At 36.8% G+C, this 26,211-nt stretch overlaps 1 non-coding gene and 1 pseudogene across 1 annotated transcript; both read left to right on the top strand.

The window, feature by feature from the left end:
- The first annotated feature begins 11,593 nt into the window (after window positions 1-11,593).
- On the top strand, window positions 11,594-11,701 carry LOC148565881 (small nucleolar RNA R71). The gene has a single exon (XR_015883989.1). It is a non-coding gene; the product is annotated as a small nucleolar RNA R71 (small nucleolar RNA).
- A 3,171-nt stretch (window positions 11,702-14,872) lies between these two features.
- LOC148565880 (uncharacterized) lies at window positions 14,873-16,466 on the top strand (annotated as a pseudogene).
- Window positions 16,467-26,211: the final 9,745 nt, after the last annotated feature.

Raw genomic sequence — 26,211 nt, 5'->3', positions numbered from 1 at the left:
TTAAAAAGAGTAGGCCACCAGAATCCACAGTCTAGAATTTTTCTAGCTGTTCTTTGAGGGCCAAAATGTCCTCCACTCTCAGATGAGTGGCAGGCCTCTAAAATGGACTGGAATTCTGATTGAGGCACACACCGTCTAATTACCTGGTCAGCACCACACCTCTATAAATATGGATCATTCCATATATAATATTTGGACTCGCTTTTTAGCTTGTCTCTTTAATGCTTAGTAAAATTTGGAGGAAAAGTGTGGCTAACTAGATAATTAGCTACAGGTGCATACCAAGGAACTACTTCAGATACTGCATGTAAGCTATCAAATGGTAAATTATCATTTATAGGAGTGGAGTCATCCTTAATGTGCTCAAGGCGACTCAAGTGGTCTGCCACTAAATTCTGGTTACCACTCCTATCCTTAATTTCTAATCAAATTCTTGCAGCAGCAGTATCCAATATATTAGCCTTGGTTTGGACTCTTTTTTAGCTAATAAATATTTTAGAGCTGCATGGTCTGAGTACACTACTACCTTAGTACCAAGTAAATAGGCTCAGAATTTATCCAGAGCAAAAACAATAGCTAGAAGCTCTTTTTCAGTGGTAGTATAGTTAGATTGAGTAGCATCTAAGGTCTTAGATGCATAAGCAATTACAAAAGGGTCCTTACCTTTGTGCTGAGCCAGCATCGCTCCTACTGCATGGTTGGAAGCATCACACATAATTTCAAATGGCTGGCTCCAGTCTGGTCCTCTCACAATTGGAGCTTGAGTCAGGGCGATCTTCAGCTTGTTAAACGCTTGCATGCAATCCTCACTGAACTCGAACTCTATATCTTTCTGCAGCAATCTGGATAAAGGCAATGCTACCTTACTGAAGTCCTTAATGAATATCCTGTAAAAACCTGCATGGCCAAGAAACGAATGGACTTCCCTCACGAAGGAGGGGTAAGGTAAACTAGAAATAACATCCACCTTTGCTGGATCTACAGAAATGCCAGTATTAGACACAACATGTCCTAGTACAATTCCCTGTTTTACCATAAAGTGATATTTCTCAAAATTTAATACAAGGTTGGTACTAACACACCTGTCTAATACTCTAGACAAACAATCCAAGCAAAGGCTAAATGAATCACCATATACGCTAAAATCATCCATAAAAACCTCCATACAGTTCTCAATGAGATCAGAGAAAAGACTCATCATGCACCTTTGGAAAGTAGCTGGTGCATTGCATAAGCCAAAGGGCATTCTCTTATAAGCATACATTCCAAAAGGACATGTAAAAGTAGTCTTTTTCTGATCTTCAAGAGCTATATGAATTTGGAAGTAGCCTGTATAACCATCTAAAAAGCAGTAATAGGATTTACCTGACAGGCGATCAAGCATTTAATCAATGAATGGCAAGGGGTAGTGATCATTGCGAGTGGCTTGGTTGAGACGCCTATAATCAATGCAAACTCTCCATGAGTTCTGCACTCTAGTTGTCAGGAGTTCTCCATGCTCATTTCTTACGGTTGTGACTCCAGACTTCTTGGGCACCACTTGTACTGGACTGACCCATTCACTGTCTGAGATGGGGTAAATGATATCTGCTTCAAGTAGTCTGGTTACTTCTTTCATGACAACTTCTAAGATGGTGGGATTCAATCTTCTTTGAGGCTGACGGACAAGCTTTGCTCCATCTTCTAAGAATATTTTGTGCTCACAAACTTGAGGGTTGATGCCTACTATATCCGCCAAGCTCCATCCAATTGCTTTCTTATGTTTTCTCAACACACTGAGCAGTTGCTCTTCTTGTTGAGAGGTGAGTTCCCGTGCAATGACAACTGGGAACTTCTGCTTATCCTCAAGGTAAGCATACTTAAGGTGTGGAGGGAGGGGCTTTAATTCTAATTTCTGCTCATAGCTAGGCTCTGGATCATCCGGGGCTGGTGATAATGGCAAAGGGTTCTCATTATTTTCAGAAAGTGTCCCCATGCTTGGACCTTGCTCCATGTACTTCTCTTCCATTTCTTCTTGGTGAACCTCAGCTACAGTTTCATCAATGATGTCGCATTGGAAGATAGAATGATCTTCTGGAGGATGCTTCATAGCTTCATTTAAACTGAAACTCACTGCTCTGCCATCTATCTCAAAGGAGTAAGTTCCTAAGAATGCATCCAGCTTGAACTTTGAAGTCTTCAGGAATGGTCTTCCAAGTAGGATTGATGATGGTCTTCCTGAGTCATTAGGGGGTATTTCCAGGATATAGAAGTCAATGGGAAATGTGAGCCCTTTAATGCTCACTAATACGTCTTCAGCAATTCCAACTACTGTAATAATGCTTTTATCTGCTAACACAAAACGAGCTGCCGACCTTTTTAAGGGAGGGAGCCTCAAAGTATCATATATAGACAATGGCATTATACTAACACATGCTCCTAAATCACACATGCAGTCAGAAAAAATTACACCTCTAATGGTACAGTTAACCATACATGGACCTGGATCACTACATTTTTCAGGTATACCTCCCATCAAAGCAGATATAGAGCTACCTAAAGGAATAGTTTCTAACTCATTAATTTTATCTTTATGTATGCACAAATCTTTTAGAAACTTTGCATATTTAGGTACCTGCTGAATAACATCAAAAAGGGGAACAGTTACCTCAACCTTTTTGAATATTTCTACCATTTTGGGGTCAAGTTCTATCTGCTTTCTGGGCTTCCTTGCAAGTTGTGAGAATGGGATAGGAAGGGCGTTACTTGCAGCTTCTGCATCCTTTGGTGTTTCATTCTATGGTTGAGCTGATTCTTCTTCAACTATGTTTTGTACGTCCTTTTCCTCTTCAACATCTTCCATTTCCACTACATCCTCAGCTAGAACGTGTTCTGGTGAGCTTGGCTCTTCCTGGTTCCTCTCTTGCAGTGTGGTTTCGGACCTCAAAGTGATGGCATTGATGCCACCTTTGGGATTAGGTAAGGGTTGAGAAGGAATTCCACTGGAGCTTGAAGGTTGATTGGTGGAATTAGGTGATGAATCTAACCGGGAGACGAGAGCTTGTAAAGTAGCAGTCAGACCATTTAAAATAGAGTTCAGTTGTGTCTGCATGTCTTATTGTCCTTGTGCAAGAGAACGGAGCATCTCATCATTTGATGAGGAATTGGAATAAGTGATCTGAGGAACCTGTTGTTAGTTGTGCTGGAATCCTTGAGATTGTCTTAGGTAAGGTGCTCTTTAAGGCTAGTTCTAATTCTGCTGTCTGTTGTTGTTATTCCACCTCTGGTTTCCATTGTTATCTCTGCCTCCTCTGTTATAGTTGTCCCTCCAACTATGGTTAGAATTATCTCTCCAACCTTGGTTGGAGTTATCCTGCCATCCTTGGTTATGGGTTGGTTGTAATTGCCGCCTTGTTGATTGTATCCTTGACGTTAGGATTTTTGCCAATAAAGAATTTCATAAAAACAGTCGCGTTGTAGATATAGTCTCTAAACCGACAGAAATCCCTTTGTACAAACGTTTTGGTTGTCACAAGTAACAAACCCCTTTAAAATTGATAACCGAGTATTTAAACCTCGGGTCGTCTTCTCAAGGAATTGCAGGGAGGTGTATTTATTATTGGTTATGAGTTTTCTGGGGAATGTTGAGTTTGGACAATGGGCACAGGTATATTTAAATGACAAGTAAAATAAATTAACAATAATAAAATCTCTTGGCAAGGTATGAAGAACTGGAAGTCCTATCCTGGTTATCCTTATCAATTGTAATGAGAATTGTATTTATCTCCGACTTTGTTAACCTCTAACTATGAAGGTAAGTTAAGTGGATGAATTAATTTTGATTCCTCAAGTCTTAGTCTTTCCTTGGGAAAAGTCAGAGTTAGTAGAACTCGAATTAATTCTTGAAGAATTCCAATTTTCAATTAACAATGAGTTTGATAACTCAAGAGTCTCCAATGACTCAACCAAAGCCAAAAGGGAAAAATCCAAATTATTTATATAAATAAAAGAAAGCAATCATAAGTCTGAAATACCTCAAAATATATTAAATAGAAAATCAATCTAAACATAGAGAGTCATAAACAAAATTGAGAAAAGAAATAAAAGAACATTGAACCTGGGATTGAGAGTCACTCCTAAAACTAAGAGAAGTCCTAAATCCTAATCCTAAGAGAAAGGAGAGAACCTCTCTCTCTCTAAAGACTACATCTACTCCTAAAATTGTGAATTTGAAAGCTTGTTGATGAATGGATGCATTCCTCCACTTTATAGCCTCTAATCTGTGTTTTCTGGGCCGCGAACTGGGTCGGAAACAGCCCGGAAATCGCTGGAGAAGAATTCAAACACGCTGATTTCCGTCACTGCGACGCAGCCGCATGGAGCACGCGGTCGCGTCGCCTAGCATCAGGGAAACTATGGCATATTATATATCAATCGAAGCCCCAGACGTTAGCTTTTCAACGCAACTGGAACCGCGTCGTTTGGACCTTTGTAGCTAAAGTTATAGCCGTTTGAGTGCGAAGAGGTCAGGCTGGACAGCTTAGCAATTTCTCCAACTTCTTGTATTCCTTCCACTTTTGCATGCTTCCTTTCTATCCTCTGAGTCATTCCTGCCCTGTAATCTTTGAGATCACTTAACACACATATCAAGGCATCTAATGGTAATAAGAGAGGATTAAACATAGGGAACTTAAGACCAAAGAAGCATGTTTTCAATCAAAGCACATAATTAGGAAGGCAAATGTAAAACCATGCAAATAGTATGAATAAGTGGGTAAAGAGTTGATAAAATCCACTCAATTGAGCACAAGATAAACCATAAAATAGTGGTTTATCAACCTCCCCACACTTAAACACTAGCATGTCCTCATGCTAAGCTCAAGAGAAACTATAAAGATGAAAAGGAATGGTAGGATGTATGAAATGCAACCTATATATATGAATGCAAAATGTTTCTACCTACTTGGTTAAAAGTAAACAAGTTCTCCAAGACAAAAATAATTCAAATTCCACTAATTCAAATCATATAAAATAAAGACAAGTAAACTTGTAAGAAGATAGCTCATGAAAGCAGGGAACATAGAATCAAGCATTGAACCCTCACTGGTAGTATATATCATTCTAATCTCTCAAGTGTCTAGGGTCAATCACTCTACTCTTCTCTAATCATGCTTTCTAAACCTTGTTCTTCATCTAACCAATCAACAAATATTTAGCATACCAATGCAAACATCATGAGGTCTTTTCAGGGTTGTAATGGGGCTGAGGTAAAGGTAAGGGTATATATATAAGGCTAAGTGAGCTAGTAAAGTGAATCCTTGATTAGTCTAAGATCTCACCTAACATATACATACTTTATACAATTTTAAAATACTTTACCTAACTACCCAAAATTTTTCCACTTTTGTATTACATGCTCATGTATCAAACTTATTTTTGAATTTTGTCCCATGTGCATTGATTCTTTTTACTTTACATTTGGGGTAATATATTTTTTTCATTTTTCTTTTCTTCTCTTCTTTTTTTTATCCCCTTATTTAATTACTTAATATATTTTTCTTCAATGCACATGATAATTTAATTATTTTGATTTCACATGAACATGCTTCCCAAATTTTCAAATAACTTATTCAATTTAATTCCCTACTTTTTCATATCATCCCATGTTCCCATAAAATTTCCCACACTTAAATTTTACACAATATCTATCTTAAGCTAACTAAGGATTCAACTTGGGATTCTTATTTTGTTTTTCTACTTAAGGCTAGTAATGTGGTTATAAAACAGAAGGGATTTAAAAGCTTAAGGGGGCTAACAAGGGTGATGTAAAAGGTAGCCTAATTTTGGGATAAGTGAGCTAAAATCAAACAATGGCCTCAATCATATGCAAGCATGTAAATATACTAAATAACGGACATATAGAATGGAACAAAAAATAGATTACAATCATAGAGAAGGAAACACACAGGAATAAAATATTTATGGTTAAATAATGTAACCATATAAATAAGCTCAAGATCTCACAGGTTGTGTGTTCTTTAGCTCAAAAACCATGTTTCAAATACAACTTCAAACAAATTTAACAAAAAATTTTCAAATTAAATTAGTGAAATTTTTCAAAAAAAAAATAGGGCCTCAAAAGAAATTTATTACTTTAACCAAGTAGTAACTAAATGCATAAAATCAAATAAACATGCAAATGCAACAACTAATTTAACAAAGAAAATTTAAACATTGGTGTTGAAACAGAAAGGTACTAACCCATGGAGATCGGTATCGACCTCCCCACACTTAAAGATTGCACCGTCCTCAGTGCATGCTGAGATTTGCAGGTGGACGGGTTGTTTCAACTGTTGCTTTTCTCTAAGGATTGTGCAGATGGACTTGTCTGTCTCCCCATGTAAAACGTCTTCCGCTTCCCTTCCGGGTGGCCATCCTGAAAGAAAAAAGGAAGAAGAGTAACCCAGAAATAGAGATAAGAAAATAAAAGAAGTATGGGTGGGTTAATGCCAAATGATAAGGGTCTCATTTACATGGAACCTTCAACATGTAAATGGGAAAACAATAGAGGTCATGGCATGCCAGTGGTACAAAATGTACAACAATGGGGAAGAGAGTGGAGAAGGAGAGATAATATAAATTCATGTCAATGCAAAAGTAATACAGATATAAAAGATTGGCATTGATTTAAATAATATTACTCAATCAGAATTAAACAAGTCATTAAGCACCAAGAAAATACCAGAAAAGATGTAACAGTTGAATAAGAACATTTGAACACCAATGGTAAAATAATAAATTTAGAAAAATAAAAAATAAAAATATGCAATGAATGAAAGTATGCAAATAAATAAAATAAAATAAAATAAAAAATAAGAAGAATGAGAAGGGATAAGAAAGGAGGGAGGAAAAAATTAGGATTGGGGGAGAAAAGATAAAATATTTGGCAAATTAGGATAAGCTGTGCGGCGCAAGCGACGCAGTCGCGTGGGGCACGCGGTCGCGTGACTTGCGCTTTAAGTTAATCGACGCGGTCGCGTCGATCACGCGGTCGCGTGACACATTTTATGCTACCGGCGCGAGGGCAGCCTCGCACTCGCACAACTCTCTGTTCAAAATCATTAGTTGCCAAATATTGGGTGACGCGATCGCGTGGGGCATGCGATCGCGTGAGTGGCCACTTAGTAGGATGTGACGCGGCCGCATGGGGCACGCGGTCGCGTGAGATGGACTGCGCGTCCAGCGCCAGTCCATCACCACTCTAGCACAACTTTCGGCTGTACACCATTATTACGTCAAAATCCTGGTCACGCGGCCGCGTGGGGCACGCGGTCGCGTGGGAGGCCATTATTCCCATATGACGCGGTCGCGTGGGACGATTTGTGCCATTGGCACGCCTCCAGCCCTGGTCCTGCGTAACTCTCTGTCTATATTATTATTGTCTCCCATCTCCTTGCGACGCGGATGCGTCAACGAGGCGGTCGCGTCGCGTGATTTTTTTTTTATGCATGAAAAATGCAGAATGCAATGCTAATATGAATGTTATGCAAAACTCCAGGTTCAATACAATAAAATAAAATAAAACTCAAAAACAAACAAAACTAAATAAAATTGAAAGAGGAACAATCATACCATGGTGGGTTGTCTCCCACCTAGCACTTTTAGTTAGAGTCCTTAAGTTGGACATTTGGTGAGCTTCCTGTTATGGTGGCTTGTGTTTGAATTCATCTAGGAATCTCCACAAATGTTTGTAATTCCAATGGCCTCCGGGATCCCAAACTAGGCGCAGAAAGCCTTCGAGTAAGTTAAAGCAAGTGACAAGGCCCCAAGAGTGTTGATTTCTAGACTGGATTCCGGGGTCCCAGACCTTGCCTTTGCACCCGTCTTTTGGTTGAGCAATATTGTTCCATCCGGGTGGCAAGCAGTCTGAATTCTCACGTAAGCGGCCAAATAACTTCCTAGACCCATTCAGTTGAGCTTTACACCAACCTTTGCATTTAAACTTAAAGCTTCCAACCATGATGAACCTTGCAGGACAATTCTTACCATTGACCATCTTCCTCTTTCTCTTAATGCCACAAAGAGCTCTAAGTTGACCATCCGTCTCTAGTAGCCCATATTCAAGTGGGATTAGAAAGCTAAGGGATATGAATTTTACCCACTTGAATGTTGTGAAGGATGATAGTAACTTAGGGGGAGGTATTTTTAATGAAATTGCAAGCTCCACTCCCTTGTGCTCTTCTCTGATAATTACCACCTCTTTGCAAGCTTCTTTAATTTCAACCTCTTCTTCTTGGTAGCTTTCTTCCAATTTAATCTCTTCTTCATTACTTACCAAGGGCAAGGGAGGTTGTGCTTCTTCTTCTTGAATCTCCATCTCTTGACCAACCTCTTCCAAGTCTTCAACTATGATATGCCTTGGAGGTTGTACACCCTCCTTAGCATCAATTTCAAACGTCTTGGAAGGGGGTTCTATGACTGGACTTTCCCATGGAGGTTCTGCATCTCCCAAGTTTGCAACCAACTCTTCTTCTTGAACGATGACAGCTTCTTCTACTTGTTCTAGTATGAATTCATGCTCTGTCTTGTCCACTGGAGCCTCTAGTATCTCCTTCATGCTACGCCCTTCATGAAATTGTCCACATGGGGCTGTGGTTGGTCCTTGCATATTTGAGCGTCTAGAAACCCATTGGATTACTGCTTGCTCCAGTTGACAAATGGTTGCCTGAAATCGATCCACTGTTTCCTTGAAACGATCCTTTGTCTCTTGATACACTCGGCTTTCATAAATAGGATCATAGTGCTCTTGGATTGATGGATATGGAGATGGTGAATATTGAAGTGGTGGTTCTTGTGAGTAATTGGGTTGGAATTGGGGTGGTTCTATATATGGTTCATATGGCTCATAAGGTGGTTGGTATGGTGGTTGAGGGTTAGGGTCATATGGAGGTGAATGGCGGAAAGGGGCTTGTGAGTATGGTGGTCCAAAGTCAAGTTGAGGAGAGGGTTTATAGGCATATGGTGGTGGTTGTTGATAGTCCATTGGAGGTGGTTGTTGCCATGAGGGTTGATCAAATCCTTGTGGCTCCTCCCATCTTTGATTGTTCCAACCTTGATACCTGTTCTCATTGTAATTTCTTCTTCCTGCAACATTATTGTAACCAGACTCATAGCCAAAGGGGTGAGAGTTCATAATAGCAAATAAAAATTAAAAATAAAAATAAAAAAATAAATTTAAATTAAAAGGTTATTTAAATTTTAAATTTTTGAAATTTGAATATTTGAAATTTGAAATTTAAAATTTGAAAATTTTTAAATTTAAAATTTGAAACTTTTTAAATTTGAATTTTGAAATTTGATTTTTGAAATAAGATAAGATAAGATAAAAATTTTAAAAATAAAAATCTGAAATTTTTTTTTTCGAAAAAAATTAATTAAAAATATTTTTAAATTTAACGAGGAAAGAGAAAAACAATAAAATGACACCAAATTTAAAATTTTTAGATCAAAACGAAGAAAACAACTAAGAACAGCTTGAAGGTCAAGATGAACGCGAAGAACAACTTGAAGATCAAGATGAACACTAAGAACAAATTTTTGAAATTTTTTTTTAATAACTAAATAAAAACCAATAACCTCTTAATTTATGAAAAAGCAAAAAATAAAAACAAATAAACAAACAAAAAGCAAAAAAATATTTACAATAACCAATAATAAGGCACACGTTTGCAATTCCCCGGCAACGGCGCCATTTTGACGTTAGGATTTTTGCCAGTAAAGAATTTCATAAAAACAGTCACGTTGTAGATATAGTCTCTAAACCGACAGAAATCCCTTCGTACAAACGTTTTGGTTGTCACAAGTAACAAACCCCTTTAAAATTGATAACCGAGTATTTAAACCTCGGGTCGTCTTCTCAAGGAATTGCAGGGAGGTGTATTTATTATTGGTTATGAGTTTTCTGGGGAATGTTGAGTTTGGGCAATGGGCACAGGTATATTTAAATGACAAGTAAAATAAATTAACAATAATAAAATCTCTTGGCAAGGTATGAAGAACTGGAAGCCTATCCTGGTTATCCTTATCAATTGTAATGAGAATTGGATTTATCTCCCACTTTGTTAACCTCTAACTATGAAGGTAAGTTAAGTGGATGAATTAATTTTGATTCCTCAAGTCCTAGTCTTTCCTTGGAAAAAGTCAGAGTTAGTGGAACTCGAATTAATTCTTGAAGAATTCTAATTTTCAATTAACAATGAGTTTGATAACTCAAGAGTCTCCAATGACTCAACCAAAGCCAAAAGGGAAAAATCCAAATTATTTATATAAATAAAAGAAAGCAATCATAAGTCTGAAATACCTCAAAATATATTAAATAGAAAATCAATCTAAACATAGAGAGTCATAAACAAAATTGAGAAAAGAAATAAAAGAATATTGAACCTGGGATTGAGAGTCACTCCTAAAACTAAGAGAAGTCCTAAATCCTAATCCTAAGAGAGAGGAGAGAACCTCTCTCTCTAAAGACTACATCTACTCCTAAAATTGTGAATTTGAAAGCTTGTTGATGAATGGATGCATTCCTCCACTTTATAGCCTCTAATCTGTGTTTTCTGGGCCGCGAACTGGGTCGAAAATAGCCCGAAAATCGCTGGAGAAGAATTCAAACACGCTGATTTCTGTCACTGCGACGCAGCCGCATGGAGCACGCGGTCGCGTCGCCTAGCATCAGGGAAACTATGACATATTATATATCAAATCGAAGCTCCGAACGTTAGCTTTCCAACGCAACTAGAATCGCGTCGTTTGGACCTCTATAGCTAAAGTTATAGCCGTTTGAGTGCGAAGAGGTCAGGCTGGACAGCTTAGCAATTTCTCCAACTTCTTGTATTCCTTTCACTTTTGCATGCTTTCTTTCCATCCTCTGAGCCATTCCTGCCCTGTAATCTCTGAGATCACTTAACACACATATCAAGGCATCTAATGGTAATAAGAGAGGATTAAGCATAGGGAACTTAAGACCAAAGAAGCATGTTTTCAATCAAAGCACATAATTAGGAAGGCAAATGTAAAACCATGCAAATAGTATGAATAAGTGGGTAAAGAGTTGCTAAAATCCACTCAATTGAGCACAAGATAAACCATAAAATAGTGGTTTATCAATCCTTGATTCGGACGGTCATAGAAGTTGAGTAGCTGCCACAGTGTTGTCGTCCTGTTGGAGTTGCGGACATTCATCAGTATAATGACTATAATCTGCACAGATTCTGCATACTCTTTGGGGAACTAACTGTTGGCTCTGTTGTGGTGGGTGAGGCTGAGCTTGTTGTGCTTGTTGTTGATTTAACTGCATTTGCTTCAGTAGGTTGGTCATTTCACATATACTCTGTGTAAGAGCAGTAGTCTCAATGCTAGAGGAAACCTTTGTAACAGTTTTTGAGTGGCTGCGCCTCTGCCTGTGATTCCTAGTGGACTCAGCTAAGTCGCTGATCAGTTGCCATGCTTCATCTGTGATTCTGTACTTTTTCAGGGAACCATTACTAGCACCATCCAATGTGGTCTTATCCTGGGGGTTCATGCCTTGAGTGAAGTAGCTGATCAACACTAGTCTGTCAATCATGTGATGGGGGCATGAGTCTAGAAGGTTCTTAAAACGCTCCCAGTATTCATAGAGAGTCTCCGAGTCTCCTTGAACAATGCAGGAGATCTCTTTCCTCAGTCTATCTGTGACTTCAACTGAAAAGTATTTTTCCAAAAATTCTTTCCTGAGTGTATCCCAGTTGGTAACAGTCACTTCAGGTTGGGAGTAGTACCACTCCCTTGCCTTTCCCTCAAGAGAAAATGGGAAGGCAGTTAACAGAATAGAAGTTTCATCTGCACCATTACGCTTAACAGTAGAACAGGCTGTCTGGAAATTCCTAAGGTGCTTAATAGGCTCTTGAGCAGGTAAGCCATGAAACTTGGGCATCAAGTTGATTAGTGCAATTTTTAGCTCAAAATCTGCAGCCAGATTTGGATGATGCACTTGATAAGGTTGCAGTGTAAAATCTGGGGCTCCAGCTTCCTGGAGAGTAATTCTCCTAGGTTCTGCCATGTTACCTGCACGTGAATCAACTGGATCAGTAGTAAAGGAGCTTGTCTCGCTCTCAGATGGCGGTTCAGATTTGCCCTCAGATGAGACTGGTGAATCGATAACAATCACTTCACCACCCTCAAAGGCTAACCGACGTCGAGCTCGCCTAATACGTGAAAGAGTTCTTTCAATTTCAGGATCAAAAGCGGCTAAGCACGGATCAGGCAGTGAACGCGTCATTCAATGAGAAAGACATATAGCTCATGGTAACAGAAATAAAAATAAAATATGCAAATAAAAATAAAAATATGTACACTAATTAATAATCTAGCACGCTATTGCAACTCCCCGGCAACGGCGCCAAAAATTGAACGGCAGGCAGAAGTCGGCTAATTAAGAAATCAAAACATGGAATACGTTGTGAGTATAGTTCTTAACCAGCTAAGATCTGCATCGTCAATTTAGAAAAGTTGTCACAAATTTTAGAATTAAAAATACTGAGAGTATGAGTCCCAGGTCGTCTCCCAACGAGTTGCAAGAAAGCGTGCTAATTTATTAATCAAAAATTTTCCAGAAGGTTTGAGTTGGATAATGAGTAATTAAAATAATTGTAAATTAAAGCAATAAAACTAAGAATTATTATTAATATTAAAAGGCCTTGACTGGGGGAATGATTAATTGGAAGTTCTATTCTTGTTGGAATCTTCTCAAGTGTAGAGTAAAGAGGTTGTTGTTTTCACTTAGTTAACCCTTACTAAATAAAGAAAAGTCAAATGATTGAGCTAACTCTTACCCGTAAATCCTAATCCTCTCCCTTGGGAAGGTCTAGCGTTAGTAGGTACAGAATTAGCCAACAACGTCCAATTTAACTAAGCACTTGAGCATTCCAACTCAAGTGTCTCCTCTTAATCAATCCCCATGTCAAGTAGAAAATCTACTCCATTAACATGGAATTAATACTCATAAAAATATAAGAACAGAAGACATAATTAAATGAAATAAAATAGAGAATTAATTAAAAATAAAAGTAACTCTATATATTAATAAATCCAAAATGCAACATACTTATTTGAATAGGGTCAATGAGCAACTAATAAGAGTAAAGGAATATGGAAATGTTGAGTTAAGAAATTAACTAAATTAATTAGTGATGATAAATATTATTTAATTGGGCAAAATAAATAATTAAATGTTGATTGTTTATAATTATATGAAGCTAATTATTTATTGTTGCAATACTGCAGCCCAAATGAAATGGAAAATGGAACAAGGCTGATGGGTTGGCAACTCAAACGAAGCCCAAAAGAAAACAAAGAAAGGAACCAATGGGCCAAGCAAATCAAACCAAATCCAAGCCCGTGTCCATAAATCCAAGTTGATCCCACAAAGCTTCTCATACAAGATTGAAGTCTTCACTCTCCCTCTTACTTGCTGTCACCAAAGCAACGTTCTTCTCTCCTCTGTCTTAGTCAAATTACAAACTCAGAAAAGTGAGAAAGAGAAAGAGAAAGCTTCTTCCCTAAAGTGATCATCAAAGAAGCAAGAAAGAGAAAGTCCAAGCTTGAAACACAGAAGTCTAATCAGCAAATTCAAACCATATCAAGCTTAGGTTAAAGGTAACCCATTTCCTCATACATGCAACACACTTTCTTCTCTTCATTTTCAACTCTCTGTATCTCCATTTTGGGTTATATGGAAAAGAAGATTTATGTTCCTCTCTGCTGTAAATCCACAGTCTCAAACATGTCTTGGGGACCAAGTTGGTTTTCAAGGGCTCAGATTAAGTTGACCATTAGAAGATTTTTGTGGTTGCTGCTTTATGGCTTTCGGTTAAGATGAAGAAGTCAGAAACAAAATTTCTACTCTAAGGTTTAATGAGAAAAAGTAAATTTGTGGATTGGTGAAGCTCAAGGCTCAAGGTGTTGACCTTGGAAGAAGAACCCAGCAACATGCAAGGAGATAAAAGAAGACTTTGTGCTCATTCAGAACCAAGGAGAGAAAACCAGAGTTGTGAGAGTAGTATTCTGGAAAGAAGTTCCTCTACTTGGATAATGCTTTCTTTCAAAGAAGCATTCGGCCCATACTGAAGAACTGCATCTGAGGTTTGCAAATCTGGTTTTGCACATAGCAAAGAGGCTGTTGATGAAGTCAATCTCCTTCATTTTTACAGATTGTAATGTACTTTTCTATGTTTATCTTTTTGTAATTTCTTGTGAGAAAAGGCATTGTGAGAAAGCTCAAGTAAAAGCCATGAGTGGAAAAAGGCTGAGTGATACACTTGAGAGAAAAGTCTAGAGTTATTTTCTAATTTCTTTAGGTATGTCTATGTCTTGTATCTTGTACCTGTGAGGTATCCCTTTCTTAGTTGGGTTAGCACTAAGAGTGAATAGTTAGGTATTAGCATAGCCAATGTCAAGTTAGGTTAGAACTGGAGTGAGAAAGGAGTGGGTCAATCCTATGAAATTGGTGTATGTAATACTGTTAACTATAGTAAAAATTCTTCCATAGTTGTGGAGGAGACTGGACGTAGGTTGCATAGCACAAGGCAACTGAACCAGGATACATGTTGGTGTTAGCTTTTCTCTTCTCTGCTGTGTTCTGTTTTCTGATATTCATGAGACAAAAACAAATTATCGTATAAATTTCTGCTGCTGAGTACAAACAGAATCAGAATTGAAAGTTTGTTTAAAAGGGGTCATAATAGCAACTTAAAAGGAAGGCATAGATTCAACCCCCCTTCTCTAAGCCTACCACAACCTTCAATTGTTATCAGAGCTAATGTCTCAAGAATCAAGCTTAACCGCTTGGAGCAAAGATTCAATGGCGAACAACTTGGGCACAACCACAGTTGCCTACACCATTACTGAAGGCCAGTCAAACAACCGGCCACCTTTCTTCAACGGGAAGAACTATTCTTACTGGAAAGAATGGATAAGAATCTTCATCCAATCTATCGACTACAACATATGGAAGATTGTAGTGAGCGGTCCCAAGATCCCAACAAAAACAAGTGCTGATGGAGTGGTTACTCCAAAAGAAGAAGCTGAATGGAATGAAGATGATAAGAAGAAGATAGAGCTAAATGCTAAAGCAATCAACCTTCTTCACTGTGCTATCAGCTTTGAAGAGTACCAGAAGGTGTCTAGATGCAAGACAGCCAAAGAAATCTGGGAAAAACTCCAGGTTACACACGAAGGCACTAAACAAGTCAAAGAAACAAGGATTGATATGCTGCGAAAAGAGTACGAGATGTTTAGCATGAAGGATGGAGAAAGCATTGATGAAGCGTTTGAGAGATTCTCAATCATAATCAACAACCTTGATGCTATGGGTACAAACTATGCAGAATAAATCTTGGTGAGAAAACTCCTTAGAAGCCTCACAAAAGAATGGGAAACCACTGCCATTGTCCTAATCGAGAGCAACAACCTAAGTCCCATAACCTATGATGAGCTGAGAGGAAAACTCCTTGCCTATGAAACCATACACACAAACACAGACTCAAAGAAAAAGGGAATAGCCCTCAAGTCACAAATAGAACCAAAAGAGAGTGAGTCTAGTGATGGTATTTCAGATAATGAGCTTTTGTTTTTTGCTAGGAGATTTAGAAGGATGATGAAGAACAAAGAAAAATACAAGGGTTCAAGTTCAAAGGAACACAAGATCGACTTGAGCAAGGTGACGTGTCATCATTACAAGGAGGCTGGACATTTCAAGCTAAATTGTCCAAAGCTCAAAAAGGAGGACAAAGGAAAGAAGGAAAGGAAGAGAATGCTCATGGCAGCTTGGGAGGATCTCGAGAACGACTCCAATGAGGAAGAAGAGTCTGAAGGTGAAAACAAAGACTGTTTCATGGCTGGAAACAAAAATTTTGATGAGGTAAATTACTTTGATTTGTCTATGGATGATCTACATGCTATTATTGATGATCTCACCTTAAACACCTCAAAACTTCTTGACAAATACAATGAGTGTAGATCTGAAAGAGATGTGTTAAGAGCTGAAAATAATTTTTTAAAAGAAAAAGTGAAGGAAACTGAATGTGCTTTAGACATCATTGAAGAAAACAGATTTCTAAAATCTGAACTTGAAAAATTAAAAGGAAAGCACATTGTGGATCCTTCTCATGAGTTAATTGCTGAAAATAAAAGATTAAATGATATGATTAAAAGACTGAATGGTGACTTAGCAAAATTTGCTCAAAAGTTCTAGTAACTTGGACAGATTACTTGCAAGTCAAAGACCATTATTTGAAAAATTCGATTTAGGCTATATAGCCAAGGAAGATGCAGTTTTCAATGATTCCTCCATAAAATTTGTGGCTTCTTCATCAAATACTAAATCCACACCAATCAAATCTGGTATTGGATATGCTCCAACATTTGAAGAAAAATTTGATGAAGTAGACAAGTGAAAATGAGACTTCACCAAGAACCGAACCGAGTTCAAACAGGCCAGGCTTGGGATACATTTCGAAAAATGAGGGAGCTTTCAAGAAACCACTTTTTTACAACAAAACCTCATTTTTGAAAAATCCAAAGGTTTTCAAAAATTCTGGTAAAAATATTTTTGCAAAGAGGAATAATTATAACAAAAATCAGTTTGTCAAAAAAAATGCATCTCCTCCAAAAACCAGAAAATTTCAACCCTTCAATCACTTCAAGCAATGCAACTCACCTCAATTTCAGCGACACACATCAGAAAATCATTGTGTAAATTCCAAAAAATTTTGTCACTCATATGCACAATGTTTCATTGAAAAGAGAGTTGTGGGAAACAAAGTTTACAATGTTGTTTGTGATTTCAATGCACTTGGGCAACCAAGATGGATTAACTTCAAAGGATCCAAATTAATTTGGATACCTAAGGCTACTTGAAACTCTTCATGCAGATTTGCTAGCATCCAAGAACAAAAAGGACATGTGGTACATGGATAGTGGATGTTCAAGGCACATGACTGGAAGGTCAACCTACTTCATCAAACTAAATAAGTATGATGGAGGTTTTGTGACCTTTGGAGATGATGGTAAAGGTAAAATCATTGCTGTTGGAAAAGTAGGTAATGAACAATCTACTTTCATTGATGATGTACTTTTAGTATGCAGTTTGAAGCACAATCTTTTGAGTATAAGTCAGCTGTGTGATTTAGGATATTTAGTGACTTTCAAAAGACTTGAATGATGTGTTGTTAATGAGAAGACAAATGAAGTGATTTTTGTTGCCAAGCGTTTTAATAATATGTATGGACTTACTCTTGATGAACTAAAGGATCAAAATGTAGCTTGTCTTCACTCTAAAGAATCTGAAAAGTGGTTATGGCACAAAATATTGGGCCATGCAAGTATGTTTCAAATAAACAAACTTGTAAAGAAAGAATTAGTAAGAGGTCTTCCTTTGATAAAGTTTGAGAAAGACATCACTTGTGATGCTTGCCAAATGGAAAAACAAACAAAAAGTTCTTTTAAACCAAAGGAAGACATCTCTACTAAAAGACCACTTGAATTGCTACACATTGATTTATTTGGTCCAACAAGAACTCAAAGCCTAGGTGGTAAACATTATGGTTTAGTAATTGTGGATGACTATACTAGGTTTGGTTGGGTTTTATTTCTTGCACACAAAAATGAAGCATTTTCGGCCTTTGAACCTTTTTGCAAGAAAATTCAAAATGAAAAGGATTTAAAAATATCTTCTATAAGAAGTGATCATGGAACTGAATTTGAAAATAATTTATTTGAATCCTTTTGTGAGAAATTTGGAATATCTCACAACTTCTCTTATCCAAGAACACCACAACAAAATGGTGTTGTGGAAAGAAGAAATAGAAGCATACAAGAGATGACAAGAGCTATGCTTTATGAGAGTAATGTTCCAAAATTCCTTTGGGCTGAAGCAGTTAACACGGCTTGCCATATTTTGAATAGAACAATCATAAGAAAAATTTTGAAGAAAACCCCTTATGAACTTTGGAAAGGTTACCCACCAAACTTAGACTACTTGCACATATTTGGATGCAAATGTTTTGTTTTAAATAACAAGGATAATTTGGGTAATTTTGATCTAAAGGCGTATGAGTGTTTGTTTGTAGGATATTCCACAACTAGTAAAGCATATAGGATTTATCATCAAGATGCTAGGATTATTGAGGAGTCCATACATGTTATATTTTGTGATACTAACCTGGTGCAAAGCATTTTGGAAGATTGTGATGCAAAAAATCAAGCTCAAAAGGAAAATGAAACCACTCAAAATCATGAAAAGGAAAAGTCTGGTCAAACTGAACCAGAAACTGCAACTGCTGAAAATTCAAGAGACAATTCTATTTTGTCTCATAAATCTGAAGGAAATCCTGAAGCCAGCAACACCCAGAATCCCTTGGTATCTGAATCTGCCTCCAAATCCACCAGACCTCATGAATGGAGATTCTTAAAGAATTATCCTAAGAAATTTGTCATTAGGAACGTCTCTCATGGGGTTAGAACTCGGTCTTCAACAAGAAAAGAGAATGAAGGAACAAACATTGCCTTCTCTCTCAAATGGAGCCTCAAAATGTTAAGGAAGCCCTTAATGACCCTTCATGAGTAAAGGCAATGGAAGATGAGCTCCAAGAGTTTGAGAAGAACCAAGTTTGGACTTTGGTTCCAAGGCCAAGTGGAAAGAAAGTGACCGGCACCAAGTGGATATTCCGGAACAAGTTGGGAGAAGATGGTAGCATTGCAAGAAACAAGGCAAGGCTAGTGGCACAAGGATATGACCAAGAAGAAGGAATAGACTTTGATGAATCATTTGCCCATGTTGCCCGAATGAAAGCCATAAGACTTCTCTTAGCCTATGCTGCATTTGTGGTTTTAAATTATATCAAATGGATGTGAAATGTGCATTTTTGAATGGTGTGATAGATAGAGAAGTGTATGTGGAGCAGCCTCCTGGTTTTGAAAATAAAGAGCCTTCTAATCATGTTTTCAAATTATCTAAAGCTCTCTATTGTTTAAGACAAGCTCCTAGAGCTTGGTATGAGAGACTTAGCTCTTTTCTTTTAAAAAATGATTTTTAAAGAGGCACCACTGACACAACTCTATTTATCAAGAACTCTAATGATTCTTTTATTCTAGTCCAAATATATGTTGATGACATTATTTTTGGATCAGCCAATGAATCCCTCTGTTCTGATTTTGGAAAACTCATGACAAGTGAATTTGACATGAGTATGATGGGTGAACTTAATTTTTTCCTTGGGCTGCAAATTAAACAAACTGAAAAAGGTATTTTCATTCATCAAGTGAAGTATGCCAAGGAATTAGTTAAGAAATTTGGTATGGAAAATGCCAAACCTATGGGAACCCCCATGCATCCTAGTTCAAAATTAGATAAAGGAGAAACTGAGAAAGATGTTGATGAAACTAGGTATAGATGAATGATTGGTTCTCTTATGTACTTAAATTCCTCTAGACCCGATATTGTGCAAAGTGTTGGATTGTGTTCTAGGTTCCAATCCAAACTAAAAGAGTCACATCTTTCTGCAGTTAAGAGAATCATTAGATATGTTCATGGCACATCCAATTTTGATCTTTGGTATCCTAAGATTGATAATTTTTCTGCAGTCAGTTATTGTGATGCAGATTTTGCTGGTGATAGAGTTGATAGAAGGAGTACTTCAGGCCTATGTTGCTTCCTTGGAAAGTCATTGAATGTTTGGTCAAGTAAAAAGCAACCAACAGTGGCCTTATCCACTGCAGAGGCTGAGTATATTGCTGCTTCTTCTTGTTGTTCTCAGCTTTTATGGTTAAAAACACAGCTTACCGATTACAAATTAAATGCTGAAAATATTCCCTTAATATGTGATAATATGAGTGCCATTAATATTTCTAAAAATCCAGTTTTGCACTCTAGGACTAAGCATATTGAAGTGAAATTTCACTCAATAAGAGAACATGTCCAAAAGGGGGATATTAGCATTCAATTTGTTAAATCAGAAGAGCAATTAGCAGATATTTTCACAAAACCATTAGCTAAGGACAGATTTTGCATGCTTAGGACCAGTCTAGGAATTTTAAGTCATGATTCATTGTTTGAAAATTGCTGATGTGTTTGTTGAAGTTTTTGTATCATAGGTTCGGATGAGACAATTATGGGTAGAAGAAGAACCATCACTCTGAATTTTATCTTCTGGGCTCTGAACTTTCTTGGAATAGGGTTCTGAACTTTCTTTTTTCAAGAACACTCTTAACTTGCTGCAATTACAAACCTATTCATGTATTGTGCATGTCTTTTTTACATTTCTCATTATCATCATTTCAATTTTTGAAAAACTGCAACTTCTGTTTTAATTGTGCTAATGTCTTGTTTGAGAATTCTATTTTGCATGTCAAAGAGACATTTGTTGAATAAGAAATGAGAGATCTAGTTTTTGTTGTGTAAAAATGGACATAGACCATGCTTGAATCTTATTACACATGTGGTCTCTTTTTGTTTTTTGAAACCTTCAAGTGATATAAAACTCTCTTTTTAGTTCTAATGAATTTTTACCAAAAATTGGTCTTTGCACATTTGTGAGTTTTGTTATATAAAATGGTGTTGCAGATTGAAATATGATCTTTATTTCTCTTCCGAATTTTTCTTAGTATTTCAAAACGCAATATTTAGCTTTAACATGCCTCTAACACACTTTTTTGCAAGTTTTGTTTTGTTTTATTTTTCCCACCTTGATGACAAAAGGGGGAGAAAAATGCATATATGAGGCTTGATAAGACATAAGACTTACTGAGATTATTGGATATTAGTTTTGTTTAGTCTTGTGTTTGTTAATTGACTTGTGTTTATGAATTGAAATCTATTTTACTTGTTTGTGAACTGAACTTGGATGACTTTAAGTCATTTGAACTTTATGTTGTACTGGTGAATTGTTGCTTACATGCTGCCGTCATTTGCAATATGTGCTTTTATGGATTATTAGACTTTTGTGCAACCATAGAATTCCAGATAAGCATGTATATACATTGGATTGTTGTGTTGACATTATTGTCTGTGTCCTCAGGTTAAGCGATAAGCATACATTAAGGGGGAGCATCTCATATGAAAGAAAGGGGGAGCACATCAAGTTAATCTGGTATCATCAAAGGAAAGTCTCTGAACCTCTTGTTGCAGGATTTTAGTTCATTAACTATTGCACCCTTGATCACAAAAGGGGGAGTAGCTGTATGAATTGAATTGAATATGAATTGAATTGAATTTAGTAGCTATATAAATTGAATTGAATTTAGTAGCATATAATTTGCTAATTTTGCTACTGCTGTGATTTTTTGGCATGAGAATTTGAACTTGCTTCGTATGATCTGTTGCTGTTTTGCCTTTGTTTGTCTTGATGCTCTGTTTTGGTTAAAGCTTGAGCTGGATAATTGTTATTATTGCTGAGATATTTTGATTCAGTTTTAGGCTGAACTTTTGGCTATTTTTTGTAAAATTCCTTAGCTCTGTTTCATGAGATGTTATAACTGTTTGAAACTATTACTGTTTGCTGCATCCATGGACAGTATATAGTATTTTATTGTGTTCCCAATAAGTATATGCAAATAGGAAAGAAGAGAAGAGCATAAATCTAGGGGGAGCAACTCTTGAAAGAGAAAGGGGGAGCAACACAAAAGCAAGTGACATCATTCAAAGGGAAGTTTCTTAACTCTATTCAAATTCAATTCCTTTTGATAAATGTTTTAATTATGTTTGTCATCAAGGGGGAGATTGTTGAGTTAAGAAATTAACTAAATTAATTAGTGATGACAAACATTATTTAATTGGGCAAAATAAATAATTAAATGTTGATTGTTTATAATTATATGAAGCTAATTATTTATTGTTGCAATACTGCAGCCCAAATGAAATGAAAAATGGAACAAGGCTGATGGGTTGGCAACTCAAACGAAGCCCAAAAGAAAACAAAGAAAGGAACCAACGGGCCAAGCAAATCAAACCCAATCCAAGCCCTTGTCCATAAATCCAAGTTGATCCCACAAAGCTTTTCATACAAGATTGAAGTCTTCACTCTCCCTCTCACTTGCTGTCACCAGAGCAATGTTCTTCTCTCCTCTGTCTTAGTCAAATCACAAACTCAGAAAAGTGAGAAAGAGAAAGAGAAAGCTTCTTCCCTAAGGTGATCATCAAAGAAGCATGAAAGAGAAAGTCCAAGCTTGAAACACAGAAGTCTAATCAGCAAATTCAAACCATAGCAAGCTTAAGTTAAAGGTAACCAATTTCCTCATACATGCAACACACTTTCTTCTCTTCATCTTCAACTCTCTGTATCTCCATTTTGGATTATATGGAAAAGAAGATTTATGTTCCTCTCTGCTGTAAATCCACGGTCTCAAACATGTCTTGGGGACCAAGTTAGTTTTCAAGGGCTCAGATTAAGTTAACCATTGGAAGATTTTTGTGGTTGCTGCTTTATGGCTTTCGGTCAAGATGAAGAAGTCAGAAACAAAGTTTCTACTCTAAGGTTTAATGAGAAAAAGTAAATCTGTGGGTTGGTGAAGCTCAAGGCTCAAGGTGTTGACCTTGGAAGAAGAACCCAGCAACATGTAAGGAGATAAAAGAAGACTTTGTGCTCATTCAGAACCAAGGAGAGAAAACCAGAGTTGTGAGAGTAGTGTTCTGGAAAGAAGTTCCTCTACTTGGATAATGCTTTCTTTCAAAGAAACATTCGGCCAATACTGAAGAACTGCATGTGAGGTTTGCAAATCTGGTTTTGCACATAGCAAAGAGGCTGTTAATGAAGTCAATCTCCTTCATGTTTTATAGATTGTAATGTACTTTTCTATGTTTATCTTTCTGTAATTTCTTGTGAGAAAATGCATTGTGAGAAAGCTAAAGTAAAAGCCATGAGTGGAAAAAGGCTGAGTGATACACTTGAGAGAAAAGTCTAGAGTTATTTTCTGATTTCTTTAGGTATGTCTATGTCTTGTATCTTGTACCTGTGAAGTATCCCTTTCTTAGTTGGGTTAGCACTAAGAGTGAATAGTTAGGTATTAGCATAGTGATGAGCGGATAATTTATACGCTTTTTGACATTGTTTTTAGTATGTTTTTAGTAGGATCTAGTTACTTTTAGGGATGTTTTTAATAGATTTTGTGTTAAATTCACATTTCTGGACTTTACTGTGAGTTTGTGTGTTTTTCTGTGATTTCAGGTATTTTCTGGCTGAAATTGAGGGACTTGAGCAAAAATCAGATTCAGAGGTTGAAAAAGGACTGCTGATGCTGTTGGATTCTGACCTCCCTACACTCAAAGTGGATTTTCTGGAGCTACAGAACTCGAAATGGCGCGCTTTCAATTGCGTTGGAAAGTAGACATCCAGGGCTTTCCAGAAATATATAATAGTCCATACTTTGGCCAAGAATTGACGACGTAAACTGGCGTTCAATGCCAGCTTTCTACCCAAATCTGGCGTCCAGCGCCAGAAAAGGATCCAAAACCAGAGTTGAACGCCCAAACTGGCATAAAAACTGGCGTTCAACTCCACAAATGGCCTCTGCACGTGCAACACTTAAGCTCGGCCCAAACACACACCAAGTGGGCACCGGAAGTGGATTTATACATCAAATACTTACTCATGTAAACCCTAGTAGCTAGTTTATTATAAATAGGACCTCTTACTATTGTATTAGGCATCCTGGATTGTATTTTGATCCTGTGATCTCGTTCAGGGGGATGGCCATCTCGGCCATGCCTGGACCTTTCACTTATGTATTTTCAACGGTAGAGTTTCTGCACTCCATAGATTAAGGTGTGGTGCTCTGCTGTTCCTCAAAGATTAATGCAAAGTACTACTGTTTTCTATTCAATTCTTCTTATTTCGCTTCTAAGATATCCATTCGCACCCAAGAACGTGATGAAGGTGATGATTATGTGTGACGCTCATCACCATTCTCCCCTATGAACGCGTGCCTGACAAACACTTCTGTTCTACATGAATTAAGCTAGAATGAGTATCTCTTAGATCTCCTAACCAGAATCTTCGTGGCGTAAGCTAGAATGATGGCGGCATTCAAGAGAATCCGGAAGGTCTAAACCTTGTCTGTGGTATTCTGAGTAGGATTCAATGATTGAATGACTGTGACGAGCTTCAAACTCGCGAGTGCTGGGCGTTAGTGACAGACGCAAAAGGAGGGTGAATCCTATTCCAGCATGATCGGGAACCGACAGATGAATAGCCGTGCCGTGACAGGGTGCGTGAGCATATGATTCACTGAGAGGAGGGGATGTAGCCACTGACAACGGTGATGCCCTTGCATAAAGCCAGCCATGGAAAGGAGTAAGACTGACTGGATGAAGATAGCAGGAAAGCAGAGGTTCAGAGGAACGAAAAGCCTCTCCATTCACTTATCTGAAATTCCTACCAATGATTTACATAAGTATCTCTATCCCTATTCTATTATTTATTATTCGAAAACACCATTATCACTTTATATCTGCCTGACTGAGATTTACAAGGTGACCATAGCTTGCTTCATACCAACAATCTCCGTGGGATTCGACCCTTACTCACGTAAGGTATTACTTGGATGACCCAGTGCACTTGCTGGTTAGTTGTATCGAAGTTGTGACAATTATGTATTGAGATCAGAGCACCAAGTTGCTCACGTTGCCGGGGATTGTTTGAGCCTGGACATCACAATTTCGTGCACCAAGTTTTTGGCGCCGTTGCCGGGGATTGTTCGAGTTTGGACAACTGACGGTTCATCTTGTTGCTCAGATTAGGTAATTTTCTTTTTGTTTTGTTTTCAAAAATTTTTCAAAAATATTTCAAAATTTTCTCCTTTGTTTTCGAAAAAAAAAAATGTTTTCAAAAAAATATATTTTTCCTCAGGATTTTTAAGAATGAATTCTAGTGTTTCATGAAACATGTTGAATCCTATCTGGCTGTAAAGCCATACCCAAACTGCTTTGGGATTGGTATTCAACTAATCACTCCAGTCCATGTAATTATATGTTGAAGCTTGGCTGGCTATTAAGCCATGCCTGACCCTTTGATTGGAGCTTTAAGACTAACATGGCAAGATTCCTAGAATTCATATTAAAAATTTTGGAATCCTTATTTTTTAATTTTCACAATAATTTTCGAAAAAAAAAATTTAAAGAAAATACAAAAAAAAATTAGAAAATCATAAAAATCAAAAATATTTCATGTTTCTTGTTTGAGTCTTAAGTCATATCATAAGTTTGGTGTCAATTGCATATGCATCTTGCATTTTTCGAAAATTTCATGCATTCATAGTGTTCTTCATGATCTTCAAGATGTTCTTGGTAAGTCTTCTTGTTTGATCTTGATGATTTTTTGTTTTGTGTCTTTTCATGTTTATCATATGCATTCTTGAATTCTTAGTGTCTAAGCATTAAAGAATTCTAAGTTTGGTGTCTTGCATGTTTTCTTTGCATTAAAAATTTTTCAAAAATATGTTCTTGATGTTCATCTTGACATTCAAAGTGTTCTTGGTGTTCATCTTGACATTCATAGCATTCTTGCATGCATCACATGTTTTGATCTAAAAATTTCATGCATTGCATCTTTTTAGTGTTTTTCTCTCTTGCATCATAAAAATTCAAAAATAAAAAAAAAATATCTTTCCCTTTTTCTCTCATCAAATTCGAAAATTTGGGTTGACTTTTTCAAAAATTTTTAAAAATCAAGTTGTTTCTCATGAGTCAAATCAAATTTTCAATTTGAAAATCTTATCTTTTTCAAAATCTTTTTCAAAAATCAAATCTTTTTCAAAATTCATGATTATTTTCGAAAATTCCAAAAAAATAATTTTCAAAAACCTTTTTCTTATTTTATATCATAATTTTTGAAAATAACATAATCAATTAAAGTTTTGATTCAAAAATTTGAAGTTTGTTACTTGCTTGTTAAGAAAGATTCAAACTTTAAGTTCTAGAATCATATCTTGTGATTTCTTATGAATCAAGTCATTAATTGTGATTTTAAAAAATCAAATCTTTTTCAAAAACTAATTTCTATCATATCTTTTCAAAAAAAAAAATATCTTCTTATCTTATCTTTTTCAAAATTTGATTTCAAAATATCTTCTCTAACTTCCCAACTTCTTATCTTTTCAAATTTGTTTCAACTAACTAACTAACTTTTTGTTTGTTTCTTAACTTTTTCA

This window comes from Arachis ipaensis, chromosome B5 (genome assembly GCF_059453495.1).
Source record: "Arachis ipaensis isolate K30076 ecotype BB chromosome B5, ASM5945349v1, whole genome shotgun sequence".
NCBI classification, from domain to species: domain Eukaryota; kingdom Viridiplantae; phylum Streptophyta; class Magnoliopsida; order Fabales; family Fabaceae; genus Arachis; species Arachis ipaensis.
Note: the sequence above shows the minus strand (reverse complement) of the source record. Positions and strands in the feature narration are given on the sequence as shown.